Here is a 15444-nt window from a genome sequence, read left to right as displayed (position 1 = left end):
TTTGTCAGACAAGACTTTCCCTTAACAAACCCATGCTGTGTCTGAATTATTGCAGCAGTCTTGTCTAGATGATCCTGCAATGCATCTTTAACCAGTGACTCCATTATTTTACCCAGAACAGAAGTTAAACTAACTGGTCTGTAATTACTCGTGTCACCCTTCGATCCCCCTTTGTGAATTGGGGATACATTTGCACATCTCCAGTCCGTGGGAACCTCACCTGAGTCCAAGGATGCTCTCATAATTATGGCCAAGGGTTTGCTTAGTTGCTTTGCCGCCTCCATTAATATAACTGGATAGATCCCATCCACCCCAGGTGCTTTTCTTATGTTTAACTTCAATAATTTCTCCTCCACTTTGCTCTTAGTTATTACAAAATCATTAAGTATCCTGCTACAATTTGATAACCTTCTGCCATTTCCAAACCTTAATAACTCCTCATGTGTGAATGTAGATACAAAATGCTCATTCAGTTTCTTTGCTATCTGGGCAGGATCATCAACAGTCGATCCATCGATATCAAGTGGACCATTGATTGTTGACAACTGTCCTGCCCACCTTCACTCGGTAATTTCGAAACTTACAAGTGTGAAGCTTATTTTCTATCCCCCTCTCAATACCCCGTCTAAACTGCAGCCAATGGACCAAGGCATTATCAATAATTTGAAAAAAATTATACTGAGAATCGAGACCAACCAACTTATAAATTCTGTTAGAGATTTGGCAAACGTGTGGAATCAAGATGTGATGGAAACAACGATTAAGAATTGTTTCACAAAAGCAGATTTTGCTAAAACGCCAATTAACAGCGATGACAGGGATGAACTACTACAAGATATGGAGCAATCTTAGGAAAAATTCCAAGCAAGATTTAATTAATCAGTCGCGAAATTGTTCTTGACGAATTTTTTGAAGTTGATAATGATGTCATAGCAGCTGAACATCTGAGTGACTCCAACATTTTGGAGTGTATTCAAAAAAATGACAATATCGAAGATGAAAATGAGGGCAATATTAAACCTTCCAAACATGAAATGTTGGCAGCATTTGAAACTTTACATTGAGGCCTTCTGTGTGAAGAAAATGTCCCAGAAATATTTTGTATGTTTAAACAAATCCAAACATTTTTATGATATACAGTACAGTAAAATCTAGTGTACAACAAAAAATACCAAAAAATTTCACAAAATAATTCTTAAAAGTGTACTAATATATTGTGCCAATAATGCAAGTAGTCATTTCTTAATATGTATGTATTAATAAATTAATTGTTTAAAATGTTAGAAAATTTATTCATTCCCACTTATTTCCCATCTTTTACTATATTTCTGAATGTTGAACTACAGTATTTTTCATTGTTGAAAATGCCATATTTCTTTATAACAAAAATTCTATTTAACAAATTTTTTCTAGCGGACAATTGATTTCATTATATAGAAGTCGACTGTACATCCAAAAAGGTACTGTTTAAAGAATAAAAACACCTACAAGCCCACAGATAAATATTAGCATTAGCACTAGGTGAGGCATATGATGCAAGAAAGAAAGCTTATATAGAATCAGAAAAACAAAAAAAAAAAAAAAACCATCTTCCTATTTCGCCCATCTGTTCACTCCAAATGTTTGTATAGTTCAGCTTTAAATTTATTTAAGCTATCAACTTCCACAACAACAACAGATGGAAGTCTGTTCCAGCAATCAACTACCCACTGACTAAAGGCAAACTTCCACACATCTATTCTACAATTGTCTTTCCTCAATTTAAATCTATGCCCTCTTAGGCGATTATTCTGAGCAAGAGGAATAATCCCATCAGGAATGAGCCTGCTCAAACCATTCAAGGCATTCTACACCTCAATCAGATCACCTCGCAGGTGCCTAGAGTCCAGATGGTGCAACTTACAAAATTTAAACCTCTCCTGGTAGGAGAACCCCTTTGTTCCTCTCACCAATCTTGTTGCCCTTTTCTGTACTCGTTCTAGCAACTTTACATCCTTCCTAAAATGAGACATCCAGAGCTGTACACAGTACTCAAGGTGTGGCCTGACCATTGCCTTATATAAAGGTATAATCACCTCCTTGTCTCTGCTAGCAAAATTTCTATACATCATTGACAAAACTCCATGACCAGCTATGGCAGCCCGTCTGCATTGCTCAGAGAACTTCGTATCTGACTGCACAATTACCCCCAGGTCTTTTTTACTTTTCCACCTCCCTGAGTGTAGTACCACACAGTTGGGATGTTTCTCTTGGGTTACTGCTACCCATATGCAGTACTTCGCATTTGTCAATATTAAACTTCAGTTGCCACTTCTCAACCCATCTACCTAACTTTTCTAGATCCTGTTGCAGTAGCATACTGTCTTTACTATCATTAACAATCCTGTCAACCTTTGTATCATCTGAAAACTTGAACATAAGTCTGATATACCTTCATCGATATCATTAATAAATACACAAAACAACAATGGGCCCAGCACCGAACCCTGGGGGACTCCACTAATAACATTAGTCCATGTAGAGCAGTGCCCATTTATTACCACTCTTTGGCATCTCCCACTCAACCATCCCTATTTCCATTGCAGCAACTTGTCCTTAATGCCATACTGCTCCAATTTGTACAGCTGTCTTCCATGTACAACAGCATCAAAAGCTTTCCTGAAATCCAAGAATATGATATCAAAATTATTTTTTGCATCCAGTTCCTTTGTGATCACATCATAGTATCCAATCAAATTGGTCAGACAACAAATCTAAGGAAGCTCTCATAATTATGGCTAAGGGTTTGCTTACTTCACTTGCTGCCTCCTTCAATATAACAGGATAGATTCCAACTGCCCCAGGTGCCTTTTTTATGTTTAACTTCAACAATTTCTCCTCCACTTTGCACTCTATTATTACAAAATCATTCAGCTCCCTGTTAAGAGTTTAGTAAATTTCTGTCCTCCCTTTCCTTACAGAATTCCTCATGGGCAAATGTAGAAGCAAAATACTCATTCAGTTTGTCAGGTATCTGAGCAAAATCAACAGTCGAACCACCAACATCAAGTGGATCAATCTGATTCATCCCCTTGCTTGTAGAGTTTACATAAGTAAAGAAGTCTCTGTTGTTTTTCTTTGCATCCTTTGCCAAGGATTTCTCGTAATCTGCCTTCGCTTGCCTAATCTCCTTTGTGACTTGATTATAGACTAGCTTATATCTGCCTCAGGCTTCTGCATCACCTGTTAATTTATATGTATCCCATGCATTTTTCTTCTCTGCCACGAGCCTTGTTAGTTCATCTGACATCCATTAAGGCCTAAATCTTGAACAGTATTTCTTAGTTGGTATGAAAAGCCTAGTGGCTTCCAAGATTAATTCCCTGAAGGCTTCCCATTTAGAATTCACTGGTTTTAACATCATCAGTTGATCTCACTGTATAGAATTCAAAAACTGCCTGAGACCACTGTAGTCACCTTTATAAAAACCCTTCCCTTTACCCTTGATGGTAGTTACATTCCATAACAATAGACTGTGATCACTGTCACCTAGTGGTTCCTTTATCTGCAAATTCCTAATGCACGAGTCATCACTACTGATAATCAGATCAAGAGTATTATCCCCCTCTGGTTGCCCCTTGAACATGTTGCTGTAGAAAACAATCCTCCAATAAATCCACAAAAGCCTTGCTAGCGTGTGAGTGACCAATCCACAAGTTTTAGTCAATATCTGGAAAGTTAAAATCCCCTATTACAATACATTCTGATTTGCTGGCCCACTATTTCTCTGCACAATTGTTTGTTGTACGCATCAGAGTCACTAGGCCTATAACAGACTCCTACTCTCATTTTCCCTTACCCAGTGTTTATGTCACACCAAACTGACTCAACATTGCACTGTCCACCCATGTCAACAGGATGCATTTCCTTAGATTTTGAGTTTCTTAACAGCATTACCCCTCCTCCCTTCCTACCCTGTCTATCCTTTCTGTACACATTACCCCCAAATTCCAATTCTGCACTGCTTATATCTGTGTGACACTGTCTCTGATATCTCAACAATGTCCGCCTTTGATGCCTTGATCAGCACTTCAAATTCATCAAATTTATTTACTATACTTCTAACATTCGTGTACATGCAATTATACATTCACCTGTTCTTGCTCTTAGTTACCCTAACACTGCACATGTATTTACTTGTTTCATGATGACTCCCAGCAGCTCTTGAAATCCCCAGCAACTTGCTCTCTAGGCTGCTGCTCATTACAATAGAAGCAGTGCAAGAATCGCTTTCACCTCTGCCTGTGGCCACTGTTAATCTTTTAGTCTGCGAATTCTCCCAAGCTAGCAGTTTTCCGACCCACCTAACACTGCCTCGACAGCATCAGCAAATATTGTAGCACTGTAATAGAAAAAAACAAAAAAATAATAAACTGAATTCTCTCCCAGAACAACACAAAATTGAAGAGTTCTTTAAAAAGGGAGTCCTCTTTACAATCATTAAAACCCAAAAACCAGTATATTCTATAGCATTAGTGGAGTAACTGACATAAGAAAGCAAGCTTATACAGTATCAGCAAAAAAAAAAAACCTTCCCACATCTCCTATCCATCCCCTCCAGTAGCTTAGTTCTTCCTTGAATTTATTAAAACTACCCACTTATACAACAACAGATGAAAGTTTGTTCCAAAGATCAACTACCCACTTACTGAAGGTAAATTTCCAAACAACTGCCCTGCAACCATCCTTCCTCAATTTGGATTTGTCCTCTCATGTAGTCTGAGCAAGAGGAAGGATTTCCTAAGCATTGAGCTTACTCAATCCATTCAAAGCCTTAAACATCTCAATCAGATCTCCTCACATGTGCCTAATCTCCAGAGACCCTGCAATCCAGATAATCCTATCAAGCTCACTGATAATAAAAGACATCATCCAGGAGCACAAACCACCATCTAGCTTATTATGGTTCTTACAGCTTTATTACTGACAGATTACAAGAAAAAATTCCTCATTTAGTAACATACACAATCAAAGTTCTACTGTAGTTACACTATGAGAATGACCTCCTCATGTGAAATTTTGAGAGTGAATAATTAACCAGTTCTTCCACACCTTCAATAGCTTCCATGAAAAATCAACTTCAAATGGAAACAGAAGAAAATGCCTAGCTCCTATTCCTAGGTATCTTTTTAACTAGATTACGAGCAGCCTTGGCCAATCAGTCTATAGGAAACCAAAAAATACTGAACAAATACAATAGCTTTTCAAAAGAAATAATAAACATGGCCACCAAGAATCAAGCCAATGTAGTCTTTACACCTTCTCTGACATCACCAAATTTAGCTGTGTCCTTCAGTGGATCCATGGTCTCTTGTGTTTAAACAGACCACATTCAGATATATCACCTTGCATTGTCGGAAATGGAATTGCAGGATGACTCATATGAGTCCACTAATTTCAACCTGAATCCAAACCATGCATGCAACAGAAACATCCTAGTTTGTCTCTAACAAAGAAATTTAAATCAATCCCATCAGCAGGAAAGGTAATGGCAACAGTTTTCTGGACCGACATGAAATTCTTCTTGCACATTTTCATAATGCCTAAAGATAATGCTGCACGGTATTTCACACTTGTAAAAGAATTTAGTACCTTCAATTCACAAAATACGGGCTGGGATATCAAGATATGGCATATTCCTATTGCATAATAACACAAGGCTTTTTTACAGCAAGTGCAACCCAAAAGAACATTAATGATTTGGGGTGGAAAGTTCTTGATCATCGTCTCTACAGCCCTGGCCTTGTCCCTAGTGATTTCCATTTGTTTGGTCCATTTAAACAGCAGCTTGGTGACAAATATTTTTCTGATGATACAGAGGTTAAAAAAGACATACACTACTGGTTATAACAGTGACTGACATCGTTTTATGCAGTAGGTTTCCAGAATTTCATAAGGAATAAATTTTCTTATGATTACGTTGAAAAACAAATATGTTCAGGTCAGTTTTCTGCTTATTTCTTTTTGTTCCTTACTTTTGTTATTTACTGGCTCCCCTCACAATATAAATGAGTTTCATCCCCTCTGGCTGTCATTTTTATTCCAAAAATTAACACTATCAATATACCCATTGAAAACTAGGTCAATTCTACGTGCATTGGGTCGTGAAAAGAACGAAGTTATGACTTTGAAACAGGCTTCATCACCAATACACAATCTTCAAAACAACACATATAATACACATTCATTGAAAATATGTACAGTAAAAAAAAAAGTAAACTGCAGCCATTATCAAACCCACTGCAGGATGGAAGCCTCCTCAATGATTCATGTACAGTAAAATCCTGCTACAACAAACTTTTCATTCTGATGAATTAATAAGGCATCATTTGTTCAATTAAGTTCTACTGCACTTTTCTAATATACACAAGAAGTAGCAACTTAATTTGTTAAATACTGACTTTATTTTAATTAAATATCAAGGAACTGATTTTGATTAAACAGGCTTTAAAATAAATAATAATAAACAAGTTAAATGGCAAAATATATACAACAAAAGTAAAAATAATAATGGAAATTACATGTGAAATACTACCACATAAAATTCAGAAATGCACTACAGTAGATTAATTTTGTTAATTTTCACATATTAATGTGTTAATTCCCCCCCCCCCCCCTTTTAATTGTTTCACATGTTAAAATGAAAATCTATTTTAATGAAATCTAAAATGAGTGATTTCAGCTTATACTAAAGTTCAAAAAGAACTTTAGTGCAAGAACTTATTAATAGTCTTGCTTTTTATGCCACACTATAGGAACTGCTTACAGCAACATGTTTGTCTGATTTGAACAGTATTTTTTATTGGGGGGGGGGGGAAGAGAGAGTATTGGTACAGAAAATCTGTCATCATAATCCAACCAGATGGGTGAGTCGATGGGCAAAATAAAGGTTTATTTTATTTATTTTTTTTTTTTTTGGCTGATGCTATATAAGCTTGCTTTCTTGCATCATGTGCCTTTGCTAATGCTAACCAATTGTTTTTAAAGTAAAGGTATTGGTATATCATACCAGCACTTTTTTTTCCCTCTGCTGTATGCAGGGAGAAAAGCCCTGGATTATTATTATTATTATCTATATGGTGCAAGGAAGCCTGAGGCTTATGCTGCACCAGCCAAAAAAAAATTCCCAAGTTACCCTGAGAGAGAAAGTCAAAAGTAGAAGGGAATCACCAAGAAAGAGAAGAATGATGATATCCAGGTCAGGACCTTGGGTGTTTTTTTTTTTTTTTTTTTTTTTTTTGGAGCATTGGCAACTAAGGCCATATTGCTCTGGGATATGCAGTGGTCATTCCCTGACCTTTCCGCATCCTCCGTATTTGGTGGTGACGGGCTCGAACCCCGGTCTAATCAAGAAGCGTGTGCTACACACTGCTGCTCCTTCCCACCTGGCTACGGAGGCACCTACCTTGGGTGTGCTAAACCCATACTCACCAGATGTGAGCCCTTGGATTTCAGCATGTTCATTCAAGAATGTCAAAGATGTAGTGAGTGTGTTACTGAAATCCCTTATCACTGCTATTAAATAAAAACTTGCTTTTTTTTTTTCATTAACCCTTTCATGAGTACAAACATGTGTGCACAGAATTTCCTAAATGGGCTGTGGGGAGTATGAACATATATATAACACCAAACATTTTGAACATTCTAAAGATGCACTCTCAACAAATTATATCTGTATACAGACAGATGGTCTTGAAATTCTACATGGACATAGTGCCATCTATTAACTATAATTAAAAATTGCTGTTTTCATATTTATTAAAAAAAAAAGATTGTAAGAGGATGCTCAGAAAAATTCAAGATGATGTGGACACATTCCATCGAAAATATGTACAGTAAAATCCTGCTACAACAAACTTTTCATTCTGATCAATCATCATTTATTCAATTAAGTTCCACTGCACTTTTCTAATATACACAAAAAGTAGCAACTTAATTTGTTAAATACTGAATTTATTACAATTAAAATCACCTTGATTTTGATTTTGTTTAATCAAAATCCCTGTTTAACCAAATTCTTCCTTGATTTTGATTAAACAGGCTTTAAAATTAATAATAAACAAATTGAATGGCAAAATATGTACAGCAAAATTAAAAATAATAATGGAAATTACATGTGAAATACTGCCACATGTTGAAATTGAAGGAAATTTTTGTAATTCAGATTCCAAAAGTTGATGAAACTGAATAAGTAGATTTGAAAGCCAAAAAGTATGTGTATCCATCTTGTTCATCAGTAAATTTTTACCATCATTCTTTCCAACTCACATATGCACTGTGGTGAAAGGATGGGCCCAGTGGCATAACTATGCCAATGCGGTGCATTGGGGCCCACAACTGAAAGGGGGCCCACTGCCCTCCTGCCCAAAACATAAAAAAGATTTAACTGAGTAAAAATGTAAGTTTTTTAGTTATATTTATGGTAAAATTTACTATGTCTACGAACAATATTTTTTTTCCCACGAAGGATGTTTATTGTTAGCTAGCTGCACACCACAAGCAAAACTACAGTGAATGCAGGTGAAATGGTATTAGCATAGCTGCTGCTTCCAGGGCAAATTTTAAGGATTTGTGACTGCAGGGGCCAAAGTCAAATAGGGGCCTGTTTATTGGGGATCATTATTATTGAGTACAGTATTACTATTGCACCAATTTTTCAGGGGCCCCACACTGAACTTTGCATTGGGGCTCACTTTTTCTAGCTACGTTACTGGATGGGCCCTTCCTGTTGAAGACAGCCTGTCACTGTTTTCTCAGCTCCTAATCACTAAAAAAATGCTTTTCACAAAGATATTCCCTCGTATGTCCAAACAGAAAAAACAGGACAGAGCCAAATCTGGACTATATAAAGGATGAAGCAAAACTCTCCACCCTAGGCTTACAATTTTCATGAGTTATATGGGCATACGTGTATGGCTTAGCATTACCACTGTGTAATGCGATTTGGTGTCCTATTAGAACCTTCCTTTCTTGTTTCATAGCCCTATTAAGCTTATCAAGTGTTTGGCAATATCTTTCCTCATTTAACCAAAATTAGGCCTTCTCTGTCCCAAAAAAACTGTAGCCATAACTTTTTGTGATCTGGCAATTTGAGGTTTTTCTGCACTATAGATGACGATGTCATTGTGGAAGTTGATAGCTTAAATAAATTCAAGGAGGAAAGAACTGGACAAACGTTTAGATGGAATAGTTTTTTTTTTTTTTTTTGACTGATGCTACATAAGCTTGCTTTCTTGTACCATATGCCTCTACTTCTATGTCCATTCTATAGAATGCCATTTAGAATACAAAGTCATAATGCAAGATTCAGGTCTCATCACCTGCCTTTAAAAAAAAATCTCCTTGAAAGTAATTGCATTCCTGCATCGTCTTTTCAGACCTCCTGCTGCAGAATTTAATTTATGTTGTTAACAACTTGGGTATCCATTTGCAGCATATTTTCCTATAATCTAACACATCTAAAATGGTTAATAATGTGTTGTCCTTTTTTGAATCATGTCATCCAAAATCTTAGCATTTTCTTAAATGCACAAAGATATAATTAGATTTCAAAAAGCTTTTGATACTGTTCCAAATAAAAGACTAGCATAAAAAATTGGTGCAGTAAGGTATTATGGGCAATTTACTTCTATGGAAAAAGGGATAGCTGAGTGGTAAAAGACATAGAGAGTGGTAATAAATGGGCACTGTTCTTATTGGATTAATGTTATTAGTGGAATCGTGCAAGGTTCGGTGTTGGGCACCTTACTGTTTTCAATATTTATTAAAGGTACTGAAGAAGACATATCTAGCTTATTGTCTTAATTTGTAGATGATACAAAGGTTGGCAGGGTTACTGCTAGGAATCAAGGTGTACAACTACTGCATCAACATATAGAAAAATTATGCAGATAAGCTGAGAAATGGCAACTGAAATTTAACATTAACAAATGTGAGGTACTGTATATGTTATTTCAGATGTCAAATTTGGCATCTGAAATAACATACTGTGTGTTACCACACCAAGGGTAGTGGAAAATGAAAAAAGACCTAGGGACACCATGAGCTATCCTAGGCGGCTAGGATAGCTCATGGGGTTCTGTCAATGATATATGGAAATTTTTCCAGAAAGTATAAAGGAAATTATTATCATATTATATTTATATCATAAATACAATACTATCATATTGTTATTATTATATTGTATAAGGCAATGGTTAGGATTACTGTATACAAGTCTGGTAGCCTCATTTTAGGAAAAATGTGGATCTATTAGAATGGATGAAGAGAACAGCAACAAGGTTAGTCAAGGCCACAAAGGGGTATTTTTACCATAAAAAACTTGTTCTACAAATTTGGCATCTGAAAATTAGGCACCTGCAAAGATACCTGATTGAGATGTTTAAGGCTTTGAATGAAGTGAGTAAGTTAAATGTTGATAGCATCCTTGATCAAGCAGCACACATGAAGGGGCATAAATTTAAATTCAGGATGGATGCTGGATATGTGCAGAAATTGCTGTCAGCCAGTAGGTAGTTGATTGCTGGGACAAAAATTTTCATCTGATGATACAGGAGTCAGTAGTTTGAATACATTTAAGAATTATACAAATTATTTGAGAATTCAGAGAGGTGATCTGGGAAGTGCTTTTTCTGTTTTGTTATATTGGTTGATGATGTATAATATTTAGCAAAAATGATGCATTAGCATTAGTAGAGGCATTTGATGCAAGAAAGCAAGCTTATGCAGCATCAGCCAAAAAAAATAATAATAATAAATAAATAAATAAAAAATAACCACTTCCACTTCACCCCTCTGTTCGTTAGGCTGTCAACTTCCACGACAAGGGATGGAAGTCTATTCCACTAACCAACCACCCGCTGGCTAAAGGCAAATTTCCTCACGTCTATCCTACATCTGTCTTTCCTCAATTTGAATTTATGCCTTCTCAGGTGATTATTCTGAGCAAGAGGAAGAATCCCATCAGCATTGAGCATGCTCAAACCATTTAAGGCTTTATACACCTCTATCAGATCACCTCGCTGGTGCCTAGTCCCCAGACACTGTAATTTGCAAAACTTAAGCCTTTCTTCGTAAGAGCACCCCTTTGTTCCATTCACTAATCTTGTTGCCCTTCTCTGTACTAGTTCCAGCATCTCTACATCCTTCTTGAAATGAGGCCTCCAGACCTGTATACAGTACTCTAGGTGTGGCCTGACCATTGCCTTATATAAGGGAATAATCACCTCATCCTTGCTAGAAAAATTCCTATATATATCATCGACAATACACCATGCAAGAAAGCAATACTTTGATCTTCTGGCACAAAAGGGCACTTTTAAAGCCTTTGCCTGATCACAAATGTCAGTGACTCCTCTTTCAAAATGTGCAAGCAGCCATCAACAAACGCTACTTATATCCATAATGTCTTGTTGGTAAACTTTCTCCAGCTCTCATGAATTGGGCCAGTTCAGTTTTCTCCTGACTTGAAAAGGAACTCTCGCCGACCCTTGGCAAAATAGACATCAATTTGATTCTTCGTGACTTCATTATCAATAATAGACAGTAACTTTTATTTTATCATGTTTATGTTTTAATACTTCATGATGATGCTAACACAATTTCAAAAATTTTGTTGCCAACAGGCATTGGACCGACTCACTTAGATGAACAATGTCTTTTTAATTAAGCTTTCTACATATATCTTTTCTCAATATATTATTTCACTCATATACAGACCACATTCTATGCTATGAAGACAAAATACATATTCTTGTGAAAATTACCGTGTAAGCATGTTCAATTCATCACCTTTCCCAATACTTTGAAAGTCAACCTTGCCAAGAAATCCAATTTCGTACACACATGGACCACACCACGTTTTACCAACGTCCATTTCCTTTATCATTGGGAAAATGAGAAACGAAAGCGATAACGGCATAATTATTATCACTTAAAGAGTTTTTTAAAAGTCATATTATTATTATTATTATTAGCCATATGGTACAAGGAAGCCTGAGGCTTATGCTGCACCAGCCAAAAAAAAAAAAAATCCCCAGTTACCCTGAGAGTGAGAAATAGACATACAGAAGTAGAAAGGAATCACCAAGAAAGAGAAGAATGATGATATCCAGCTCATGACCCTGGGTGTGCAAAGCCCATACTCACCAGAAGTGAACTCCTGGGGTTAAATTTAGTATTAATATTAATAGTGGCAAACGATGCACGAAAGCAATCTTATACAGCATCGGCCAAAAAAGGAAAAAAAAATCCCATAAAACCGAACCGTGTCCTCTCATAGTTGTTTAGTTCTTCCTTGAATTCAATCAACCTACCTACTCCCACAACACCAGATGGAAGTTTGTTCCGACAATCAATTATCTGCTAGATAAAGGCAAATTCTCACAAACATGTCTCTTACTACAACCAATTCTTCCTCAATTTGAATTTATTCCTCCTCGTGTGTGTGTGTGTGTGTGTGTAGTCTGAGCAAGAGGCAGGATGTCATCAGAATTGAACTTACTCAATCTATTCAAAGCCTTAAACCTCTCATTCAGATCTACTTGAAAGTGCCTGGTGTCCAGATGCTGCAATTTCCAGAAATGAAGTTTTCCCTGATAAAAGCACCCTTTTGTTCCCCTCACTAATCTCATTGTTCTTCTCTGCACCCATTTCAACAGATCCCTGTTCTCCTAAATTGAGGCTTATAGACCTGTGCGACGTACTCAAGATGTGGACTAACCATTGCCTTATAAAATAGGATAAGTACCTCCTTATCTCTGCTGGCAAAATTCCTGTATGTCATTTGCAAAATCCCAACACTCCATGAAGAGATAAGTTGGGAAAAGGGGCTGAGAAGTGGCAACTGAAGTATAACATTAACAAATGCAAAGTACTGCATATGGGTAGCAATAACCGAAGAGAAACGTGAAGGAAAGTGAAAAACACCTGGAGGTAATTGTGCAGTCAAATATGAAGTTCGCTGAGCAATGCAAACGTGCTGGCAGGGCATCTCATGGAGACTTGTCAATGATATATAGGAATTTTGCTAGCAGAGACAGAGAGGTGATTATCCTGTTATACAAGGCAATGGTCAGGCCATACATAGAGTACTGTATACAGGTCTGGAGGTCTCATTTTAGGAAGGTTGTAGAGTTTCCTAGAACAAGTACAAAAAAGAAGGGCAACAAAGTTGGTGAGGAGAACAAAGGAGTGCTCTTACCAAGAAAGCCTTAAGTTCTGCAAATTGCAGCGCCTAGAGAGAGTAGGCACCTGCGAGGTGATCTCATTGAGGTATATAAGGCCTTGAATGGGTTGAGCAAGCTGAATGCTGATGAGATTCTTCCTCTTGCTCAGACTAAGAAGCTGAGGGGGGGGGCAGAGTTTCGAATTGAGGAAAGACAGTTGTAGAACAGAGGTGCGGAAATTTGCCTTTAGCCAGTGGGTAGTTGATTGGTGGAACAGACTTCCATCTTTAGTTGTGGAAGCTAATAGTATAAATAAATTTAAGGCTGAGCTGGACAGGCATTTGGAACGAATGAACAGGGGAAATGGGAGGTTTTTTTTTTTTTTTTTTTTTTGGCTGATGCTCCATAACTTACTTTCTTGCATCGTATGCCTATGCTAATGCTAATGCTAATGCTAATATTAATTGTTGCAGATTCCGGGCAGAATGAAGAAGTAAAAAATTGTGAATTGATACTTTTTTGGGCACCTGTTTGCCTGTTTTGCTGGACAAAAAAATCCCAGTTTCTGGTGAGAAAAACATTGCTATCTACACCTGAGACCGATTAACTAAGCCACGGAGTGAAAAAAGACCATTAACGTCGTGTCATCAAATATGGGATTCGAATATGGGCTTTTTCCACTTATCAGTTAAAACATTATGACCACCCCTATCTACACGAGTGGGAACATCACACAGTGCCTAGGAGTGACGTCTCGAAACGGTGCAACATATGTAGTGACGGCATCGGTAGCACCTGTCAGTTCGTCAGACGCAGCACAGGCTGCATACTGACGAACAGCTGTGCAATGGTGAAAGGGAAAAACCTGACAAAGTTTGAACGGAGAAAAGATTTGCACTGCTTGGAAGGTGCGGGTCAGCATCACAGCAACCGCAAGCATTCCTCGCCATTCAGGAGCCACTGTAGTGAAGATGTGATAATCGGAAGAACGACACATATCCAACCAACATGCTGAGATATGTAGACCACCATTGATCGACAGTCGAGGTGAACGGCAGTTATCACGTACTGTTCGGGACAACAGACTGCTCGCGATCGTTAAGTTAACAGCAGACTAAAATCAGGACACAGAAAGAAACGTTTCTGAACATACCATCCAGTAGACGCTCTTGTGAATAAGCCTACACAGTAGGTAACCCGTTCACGTGCCCCTATTAACAGACCGTAGTCGAAACCACCGACTACACTAGGCAAGGGAATCTGTACATGTAGCACAGTGGTATCGTCACCATCCTTCCCACGCCGGATGGAAAAGCTCCGGGTTCGAATCCCGTCGATGACTCGAGGAACTTCAATGCGCTTTTTTAACTCCGTGGCTGAGCCGGTTTCATGCGTAGATAGCAGCACAGTTTTTTCCAACAGGAACTGGGGTTTTTCGTCCAGCAAAACAGACAAATAAACCAAAGAACACACAGAATTAACAGACATAAGACAAACAGTACAGCAGATGAATTTAATTATTCGGGTGGCCTAAAAATAATAGTTTGTTTAAGTAGGCAAGGAAACACCGTTCCTAGACATGGACGACTAGAAAAGAGTCGTCTGGTCCAACGAATCAAGGTTCCGGCTCCATCATGCCAATGTATTCGACGGCCAGAAGGTGAACAACTGCAAGCAGACTGTACGGTTGAACGAAAACTGAGTGGCGGCGGGGGTATCATGGTCTAGGGGATGTTTTCATGCATTTCATTTGTCCTCATTCCCATTGAACACACACTCGTTTCTAGACACTATATTCCAGAAGAAAATGAAAAACTATGCTGCCATGCTTGCCAGGATTACCCGCCGCGACTGGGGGCTGAAATGAAGAACCCTTGCAATACTTTTCAAAGCAGCCATCATCCCTGCGATTGCATATGCTTCTGGTGTCTGGAACCATAAGGCCTCTACGGCGGTAAATCGTCGGCTACTCAACATCATTCACCAACCGATTTTATTAACCCTCACCAGAGCGTGCCGCACTGTATCTACTCATGCGCTGCAAGTACTCACTGGGACCCTCCCTCTTGATCTTGAAGTGATTCGCCTAGGCATGTTACAGCAGCTTAGACGCGGAAATCCAACTACCTTCCAGGATCACACCACAGACCCAACTGCAAATCGGACAGTGCAGAAGAAAAGACTCCAGATTTATTTGCGATCGAAATGGCAGCAGCGCTGGACGACCTCCACAAAAGGG

General features: G+C 38.0%; 1 protein-coding gene across 1 annotated transcript in view; it reads right to left on the bottom strand.

Moving 5' to 3' along the window:
- The window catches only part of mTor (serine/threonine-protein kinase Tor), a 704297-nt gene extending 692389 nt beyond the window's left edge, over window positions 1-11908 (bottom strand). The window contains exon 1 of the mRNA XM_090387576.1: window positions 11805-11908. The gene's annotated coding sequence lies outside the window, so the exon portion shown is untranslated. The remainder of the gene's footprint in view (window positions 1-11804) is intronic.
- Between the last annotated feature and the right edge of the window lie 3536 nt (window positions 11909-15444).

Source organism: Mastigoproctus giganteus, chromosome 13 (assembly GCF_048544385.1).
Source record: "Mastigoproctus giganteus isolate SK-2022 chromosome 13, ASM4854438v1, whole genome shotgun sequence".
Taxonomy (NCBI): Eukaryota; Metazoa; Arthropoda; class Arachnida; order Uropygi; family Thelyphonidae; genus Mastigoproctus; species Mastigoproctus giganteus.
This window is presented reverse-complemented; position numbering and strand designations above follow the sequence as displayed.